The sequence below is a fragment of the Mirounga leonina genome, unplaced genomic scaffold (genome assembly GCF_011800145.1).
Source record: "Mirounga leonina isolate KUSES-001 unplaced genomic scaffold, KU_Mleo_1.0 Mir_97, whole genome shotgun sequence".
Lineage (NCBI taxonomy): Eukaryota > Metazoa > Chordata > Mammalia > Carnivora > Phocidae > Mirounga > Mirounga leonina.
Genome location: NW_023270889.1, coordinates 1,771,904 through 1,781,348, shown reverse-complemented (window position 1 = coordinate 1,781,348; position 9,445 = coordinate 1,771,904). Strand labels below are relative to the sequence as shown.

General features: G+C 42.1%; 1 pseudogene; it reads left to right on the top strand.

The window, feature by feature from the left end:
• The first annotated feature begins 58 nt into the window (after positions 1 to 58).
• Positions 59 to 5,478, top strand: LOC118006507 (annotated as a pseudogene).
• Positions 5,479 to 9,445: the final 3,967 nt, after the last annotated feature.

Below are 9,445 nucleotides of genomic sequence, written 5' to 3'. Positions count from 1 at the left end.
TCATAGAAACGAGGAGATATATGGGAGCTGGGAGCTCTGAAACAATTGGTGTTCTACTATGGGTATCTTATCAGTTATATGTGCTGCTTTGTCAGAGCCTTTCCCAACCCAGCCCCAGGATATGTAGATAGCTCCAGTGAGCTGTACCCTTCCGCACTGATGCTTCAGGAATATGCAGGTCATGCTTTGCATTAGTCTTCATCAAAGTGTCGTTCTTAGCTCACCTTTGTCAGGTTCACTTGAGATACTTATAAAAAAATGTAGATTCTAGGCCTCACCCTAGACCTAGTGAATCAGAATCTCTAGGTTTGAATCCTGGTAATTTGCATTTTCAACAACACCCAAACTGCATTTATACAGACTAAATACTTGAATCTGTAAGATTGACTGTGAGGCAACCACTATTTTTTACTCTTTCCCTCCACAGTTTGTGCTAAATCCCAACGTGAGCCAGCAAATTAAAATATATTTTCACTATGAGTCCATCCATGAATATTCTAAGAGAAATATATGAAAATCATCATTCTCTCCAAATGTTAGTCCATTTTGATGTTGTGTAGTAGAAAAAACTTGGACTTCAGAGTCAGACACAATCTGAATTGAATCCTGGTTCTGCCATTCATTTGATATATTCTCTCCAACAAGTGCCTGTGTCTAAGCCTCAGTTTCTGGGGGTGTGAAAGAGGGATAATCTTAGCACTCAGGATTGTTGAGAGGATTGGATATATGTTTTTAAGAGTTCCATTGCAGTGTCTGACACATGCTGGGCATGACTAAGTGGGTCTTTATTATTATTATTGTTACATCTCAGTTAACAAGGACTGAAAAACCAGACACATGCCCCTTGGCTAGTGTTAACTGGGAGGTAAAGATCCACCTACTTCTTTATTTTTGATGCTCTACATTTCAGTCTGGCTTATAGTTTTCTATGCATTCTTGAGAGATTTATCATCATCTTTTTCATTAGGTCCTCCCTTATCCTATAGCAGCCACTACCATGGGGAAAAGAATGAGCTGAAGCACATGAGTAGTGGTTGACTCTGGAAGCCCAGAAAAAGGAGAGAGCAGAGATTACAGGCCTTCTCAAAAGTGTACCCGTATGGAGAGAGTGGAGGTTGGGAAGGACAAAAATACCCATGAATTTAGCTTGCCTTGTGGCAAAGCCCACATAGGTCACCGGAAACCTTTAAAAAACTGAGAATTTGAGATCAAATTGTGGACTGGCTTCCTCAGAATGACCTCATGGGTAAGGACTTCCTCCTTCTACAGGCTGCAGCTGTTCTGCCCTTCTCTCTCTCCAGTTACTTTTTCTTTAGGGTTTATTGCCGCTGTCACCCCTGCCTGGGCACTCCACCATCCTTGAAAAGGAAAGCATCTGTTAGCAAAAGTCAAAGCACCAGAAGAGATTGGCATTTTGGGGTCACTTCATCCATCTGTAACCCAGACCGGTTATCTGTAGGCGCTAGTGATATTCAAGTGGGGTTACTGTGGCCTCTTGTAATTGGTAGGTGATCAGGATCAAACACCTTCCAAGAAGTGCCTACAAATGTTCTGAGACATAACTATGCAGAGCAGGAAGGAAGTATCCAGTTCCTTCTCACGAGGAGTGTGAGAGACCTGGGTGCCATGGTGTCTTTCTAATGTGAGACAATTCCTCATTGTCCTGTCTGAGATGTCTTACCGCATCTTCAAGGAGGTTTCTCTCTGTCCAGTGCTGCATTCTGGGGACGCTTCATGTGTATAGCTGCAGATTGGATCAGAATCACTCAGTGAATTGGAGATACAAGTTTTTGATTCTGTCCCTGCAAATATATTTCAGTAGCCTGTGGTAGAGACCACAAATTGCATTTTCCAAAAGCACTTTAACAGTTTCTAAGTCCTTGAGCTAGATAAACTCTTCCTCGTCAACATTTTATTTTACTCCAAATAAGAGAGAAGCAGTATGGCAGGGACAGGCAGTGTTAAGGTATAAGGCATAATCCCAGCTTTAAAATGATGTAGAGAGACAATGAAGGAATAAATGGATGAATGGTGGTATATGCTGAACTTAGTGCTCTCTCTGCATTCTTAGCTTTAGCTGGACTCTAGTTCAGGTGTTAGACCCATGTTTCTGAGGGTGCTTATAGAGTGTCTTCCAGGTAATGGACTCTTTAAATTGTTCCCAAATACCTCTAGAATCCCCTGTGTGTTTCCCTGACATTGCTGCTTTTCCAGATTCCCCAAATTCTTTCTCCAGCATCACCTTTCTGTCTTTCTTCTTTGTCCAAGCTCACCCCAGCCTCCACCTATTTGTCACTCATGGAGGGTAGAAAAGTGTGATGGAATGTATCAACCATGGTGTGCCCATGGTGGGGTTTCTTCTCTTCACAGACCAGCCTGGAGACCTACTCCAAGTAGAAGCCAAAGACCTAGGTGTCTCCATTCTGATAGAGCAGCTCAAGGGGGAGACCCTAGCTCTAAAGATGAAACAAGTCATGGGAGACAAGAGATATGTATGTAGCCCTTAGGGTAGCACTAGGGGAAATGGCTGGAAGTTTTTTTTTTTTTTTTTTTTTTTACCCCATATAAGCTAAAACTCAGCTAAGCTAAGATACCAGCTGACCTATTTTTACTGAATACCAAGTTAAAGAAATGAGTCTTATATTTCAATAAGGCAAATTGAAGGCAGATGAAGGAAGAACTTTCTGTATTTAGAAGTAACTTACAAAAGTTTCTCTCTTTTTTTTTTAAAGATTTTATTTATTTATTTAAGAGAGAGAGAATGAGATAGAGCATGAGGGGGGGAGGGTCAGAGAGAGAAGCAGACTCCCCGCTGAGCAGGGAGCCTGATGTGGGACTTGGTCCCGGGACTCCAGGATCATGACCTGAGCCGAAGGCAGTCGCTCAACCAACTGAGCCACCCAGGTGCCCCAAAAGTTTCTCTTTTTAGAGTTTTTGTTTCTCTTGAGATGGTTAATGTACAATTCTAGCCAGGTACCCGGGTGTCCTTTTACTTCTTCAAACACATCATTCTTTCCTCTAGAGGTCTTTGCCCTTAGCTGTTCTGGAACATTCTTTCCATTTAGCTCCAATGTCACCTCTTCAGAGAGGCCTTCTCTGATCAATGCCAGTTATTCCATATAATTTCCTTCACAAAATGTGTCATACTTTGTAATTATTCTGTTTATTAGTTTATTGACTCTTTCCTCCAACTAGCATGTAAGCTTCATGAGAGTAGGGTCATATCTTTCTCGTTTATCATGGCCTCTCTCACTGCTTTGCACACAGTAGGCACTGCATAAGTAATTGTTGAACAAGTAAAGAGTAACTAAATATTAGTCCTCTATATCAGGGGTTCTTGGCCCAAGCAACGTAGTTAGGCTCCTAGGCCTCATGAACCCCTAGAAATGTAAAATTGTGAATGGTATGTGTTTGCATATATACATTTCCTAGAGTGTGTTTTTATGATGTTCATCAGATTGTTAATGGGACCTAATACCCAGAAAGGCCGAGAACTGCTGCTTGTGGAGGAATCATTCCATACCTGAAGTAATTCTTGGATGATGTTCAGCATGACACCTAATGAAAGGCAGTACCAGCATTCCCTAGGACACTTTAGCATCTAGCTCCCTTCCTGGCAGGCAGTTAATATTTGCAAATAAATAAATTAAATGGTGCAGACTGTATTGCGAATCAAGATATTTGGATTCAGTCATTTGTGTATCAGGGTGACTCTCTGGTTTGAAGACACATCTGGGCAGTTCAGAAGCAATGGGCTTTCTTCCTCTGAGATGCCTTGACTATCACTTTCCTGTGGTCCTCTTTACTACTATGAGCCTGCCTCCCCAGAAAGAGGAAACTCACAACCACCCTGACCAGTTGCAACTTAAATTCATGACCATAGGCCTGACATGGGCCCCCAACAAGCCTGACAGCCTGATTGTATTTTCCTAATCACTCCACAAAACTGCTCTCACGCAGGTCACCAGTAGCATCTATGCTGCCAAAGCCCATGCCCACTTCTCAGTTCTTACCTTACCTATCCTACCAGCATCATTTATGTCAACTGATGACTGCCCCACCTTAAACATTCCTTCACATGGTCCCAGACACCACAGTCTTAGTTCTCACCCCTCACTGGCTGCTCCTTTTCAATCTCTATGGCTGATGCCTCTTCAACACTACACCTCCAGATGTGCTTGGGTTCCAGATCAAGGTCTGGTGTTTGGATCTCATCTAATTTCTTTCTTTTTTTTTTTTTTTTTTAAAGATTTTATTTATTTATTTGAGACAGAGAGAATGAGATACAGAGAGCATGAGAGGGAGGAGGGTCAGAGGGAGAAGCAGACTCCCCGCAGAGCAGGGAGCCCGATGCGGGACTCGATTCCGGGACTCCAGGATCATGACCTGAGCCGAAGGCAGTCACTTAACCAACTGAGCCACCCAGGCGCCCTCATCTAATTTCTAATCCGCACTTCACTCTTGGGATGCTTGTCCAGTCTTATGGTTTGAAATCCTCTCTGTAGACTAATGTTAATTCCTAAATGGATAACTACAGCCCAAACCTTTCTGCTAATGGCAGTATATCATTTTACCTTCCTAACTGACATCTCTTCTTTGCTGTCAGGTAAGCATCTCAAACTTAACATGACCAGATATCAACTTTGGACTGCTCCCAACACCCCTAAATCTGCTCATCAAATCTCCATTTCAGTAAATTGTAACTCCTTTTTTACAGTTTATTAGACCAAAAATTTAGGTGTCTTCCATTTAAAATTTATAAGAATTTAAATATAGAAAATAAGGAAGAGTAATAGAGATTTTATTATATCATAATTCAAGTTTTATAGAATTGTTTGTTGTTCTAGAATTTATAACCTAAAGGATCTGTTAATTTAAAACTTATTTTTTAATCACCTAATTTCATTTAGGACATGAGAATTTCAAGAAAAGCCCTACTTGGGAATTCTTCAGAAGTTCATTCTATGGTGATCAGAATTAACTTTAGCCTGAGTCATCTGAATATTTAACATTTGATTTTTGACATTTCTCCAAACTGTCTCTCTCTCTATATATATATACACACAGAGATGTATATTTATATATATGTATATTGTGTGTGCTTGTGTGTGTGTGTCTGCCAACAGGTACAAATCAGCAGCAATGGCCACCAGCATCATCAGGTGCTCCCACCCCCTGACACCCACCCAGCAGCTGGTGGGCTGGATAGACCAGATCCTCCAGACAGGGGGTGCGGCACACCTCAAGTCCCATGCCTTCCAGCAGCCGTGGCATGAGCAGTACCTTCTTGATGTCTTCTTGTTCCTGCTAGTGGTCACCTTGTGTACCATTTGGCTGTGTAGGAAGCTGCTAGGCATGGTCAGGCTGTGTGGGGCCAGGAAGCTGAAACAGATGTGACATGGATACATCCTAGGGCTGGGTGTGTTGGGAAGTCACTGGTTCTTGGTATGTCTCACACTAGCATAGACCATGCTGGTCTTCCACTACCCTGGCTCCAATTGACATCAACTCCTCTTGTTTATATTAGCACAACCTGTTTTTCTTTGTTGTTGTTGTTCAGTTAGCCACTGTATAGTACATTAGTTTCTGATGTAGTATTCAATGATTCATTAGTTGCATATATCACCCATGGATGCTTCTTTGTCTATTAACATTTTCTTGCCAGAACTCTTTGGCTTCTTGGCTTACTGAATAGCTGGGACTATGCTGTGTTTCTGCCCATGTGTAATTTGACCTACTTTTCAGATTTAAAACTTTGTCCCTAGCTCATCACTATTCTCTCCTAGGCACTATGCTCCAGTGATTCCAGTCTCCTGATTCAGCCACTTTCTCAGTCTCTTCCTGCCACTCTTGCTTCCATTCCTGTAGTAGATGCTATCAAATCCTGCTTCATGCTCTGGACTTTCCAGCGTGCTTTTACAAGTGCCAGAGGTCAGTATATGCAACTATAAGCATGAGCGATCCTTTCCCCATAACTGTGGTAGGCTATGCTTCCCATGTATAAGACAGTCTGGAAGTTCCAATTAATTAACACCCTTGGGAGCAACCCTCAACCAATGGTTCTTGAGATTTAGCATGTAAATAGCCCAATTCCCTTTTCTCTCTTGTGGGATAATTCTCAGTCATGTCTTTTGCACTGTTTTGCAGTTTTCCTATGAAATTAAAGTATGGTAACTGGCTTATTGAGTCACCCTTTATTGACTGACTTCCCTTCTCTGTATCAGTTTCCCATTTCCACACCAGTGTTCCCAAGCATTTTCCAAATAAACTACTTGTACTCAAGTCCTTGTCTCAGCGTCTGCTTCTGGGACTGCAATGGACTGAATGTTTTCCCTAATTTCATATGTTGAAAACCATACCCCAATATGATGGTATTTGGGGGTGGGGCCTTTGAGAGGCAATTAAGTAATGAGGATAGAGCCCCCGTGAATATTAGTGCCCTTATAGGAAGAGGCCAGAGAACTAGCTAGTTCCCTTTCTTTTCTTATTTTATTTTTACTTTTTTATTTTTTTTAAAGATTTTATTTATTCATTTGTCAGAGAGGGAGCAAGAGAGAGAGCACAAGCAGGGGGAGTGGGAAGCAGAGGAAGAAGCAGGCTCCCCTCTGAGCAAGGAGCCCGATGCAGGACTCGATCCCAGGATGCGGGGATTGTGACCTGAGCCAAAGGCAGACGCTTAACTGACTGAGCTACCCAGGTGTCCCTAGTTCCCTTCCTATCATGTGAGGATAAAATGAGAAGTCAGCTGTCTACAAGCCAGGAAGAGTCCTCACCCAAGCCAGCCATGTTGGCACACTGATCTCAGACTACCCAGCCTCCAAAACTGTGAGAAATAAATTTCTTTTGTTTTTTAAATTTTTTTAAATTTAAAGACTTTATTTATTTGAGAGAGAGAGTGTGTGTGTGAGAGAGAGAGATCATGAGATGAGGGCAGAGGGAGAGGGAGAAGCAGACTCCCCATTGAGCAGGGAGCCTGATGCAGGGCTTGATCCCAGGATCCTGGGATCATGACCTGAGCTGAAGGCAGATGCTTAACCAACTGAGCCACCCAGATGCCCCAAATTTCTCTTGTTTATAGGCCACCAGATTTATGGTATTTTGATATAGTAGCCAGAACTGAGTAAGAGAAACCCAAATTGCCTCTTCTTCTGAGTTCTCTTCAAAGTTCCAGAAAGTGGCCCCCTAAACATGTGCAGATCCTCCCTCCCACAATCTTCCCTCTTAGAACTCCACTGCAGATACAGTATCCTCTCCGTCGGGGAGCACCATCTCTGCTGACTACACATAGGACCTACCGGTTGTTCTACAGTTTCTACTTTCATGAAATCTTTCCATGACACCTGCTTTCTAAAATAGGGTTATGAGAAAGTCAAACGGGACCATGAAATTTGTACTTAGCCTTAATATGTTTTTGTGAGTCAAGCAGCAGGATATGTGGTGATTTCTAAGACTATTTTGATTCAGGAAAAGAATTCCATCCCCTTTTCATTTCATAGCAATGGACCTTCCTATATGTTATGTATCACTAGAAATTAAATTGACTAGTAGTCATAGAAGTTCAAAAAATAGTGGCTTAACCATATGAAGGGTCTATTTCCTTCTCACATGAAAGATGGCTGGAGGTTGGAAATGTGGGACTAGAATGGCAGTTCCCTAATGTCCACAGTTCCCCAGTCCCCTCTTTCCTTTCTGGCCAGCCACTCTTGCCGGTTGCTTCCATCAAAAGGTTTCTTCATGGGTGCTATGTGCTTTCTGTAGCTGGAGCCAGAATATATGTGCTCTAGGCAAGGAAGAAGGAGGAAAAAAGAGTTCTGTGCGATACAGGCAGAATAATGGCTCCCCGCAAATGTCCATGTCCTAATACCTGGAACAGGTAAATATGTTATGCTACATGGCAAAGGTGATTAAGATTGCAAATGGAATTCAGATTGCTAATCAGCAAACCTTAAAATAAGGAGATTACCGTGGGTTATCAGGCGGGCCCGATGCAGTCACAAAGACCCTTTATAGTTGAAGGAGAGGAGAGGCAGAGAGAGAGATGTGACCATGGAAGAATGGCCAGAGAGATGCAATGTAGCTGGCTTTAAAGACAGAAGAGGAACTATGACCAAGGACTGTGGACCTCTAGAAACTGAAAAGGCAAGGAAATGAATCCATCCCTAGGGTCCCCAAAAGGCACAGCCATGCCAACACCTTGATTTTAGCCCATAAAACCAACATGTTAGAATGAATAAATGAATTCAGCAATATAGCAAGAATACAAAGTAAGCCACAAAAATCAATTGCATTTCTATACTGACAGTAAACAATCTGAAAAGAAATCTACAAAACAATTCCATTTACAATAGCATCAAAAAAGAATAAAATACTTAGGAATTAGGAACCAACATCAGAGGGCGCCTGGGTGGCTCAGTCGGTTAAGCGTCTGCCTTAGGCTCAGGTCATGATCCCAGAGTCCTGGGATCGAGCCCCACAACGGGCTCCCTGCTCTGCGGGAAGCCTGCTTCTCCCTCTCCACTCCCCCTGCTTGTGTTCCCCCTCTCTCTGTGTCTCTCTCTGTCAAATAAATAAATGTTAAAAAAAAAAACCAACATCAGATTTCTAACTTACAAAAGGGTAAGATAATAAAGTCATGTTGCGTTAAGTCACCAAGTTTGTGGTAATTAGTTACAGCAGGAAATAGAAACCTAATAGAGCATGTCATCCTTGAAAGCTGTTAACTATTCAGTGACTCCCATTTAACTTCCATTAATAAGAACTCTGTCACATGATGACTCCTAGTTACAAGAGAGGTTGGAAAATGTAGAGGCTTTCCTTTTGTTTGTTTTATTCCAAATAAAATTGCGGTTTGGTTAGTAAAACAGAATGGGAAAAGGAATATTAGGTCAGGCTTTGATCAGAGAAGAGAGAACACTATGAATTATGTAGAAAAAAAGATGTATCATTGGGGCTAGAACTTACATAGCTGTGGTAGCAGGTGGAACAGCCCATATGAGCTTCTAGTATTGAGATTTAAGTCAGCCAGACTGGATGCGAGGAAAAATAAAGTGGATGAGATGAGAACAGGAATAAACTGGAACCAGCAAGGATGACCTGGGACTTGTAAGGATGACTAGAACCTGTGTATGTTTCTCATACCGCCAACCTCAATGCCCTGGGGGACCTATAAGAGAAGCTGGCCCCTTTATCACAGAGCTGCATGTGCGCTTGGCCCAGGACTCACATACGCTGAAGGAGGGAGCTGCAGGATCAGCGTTATGGCTCCACACCAATATGGGATGTGTTTCCATTTGTATCTTCTTTAATTTCTTTCAGCAGTGTTTTGCAGTTTTGATTGTACAAGTCTTTCACCTCCTTGACTAAGTTAATTCCTAAGTATTTTATTCTTTTTTGATGCTATTGTAAATGGAATTGTTTTGTAGATTTCTTTTCAGATTGTTTACTG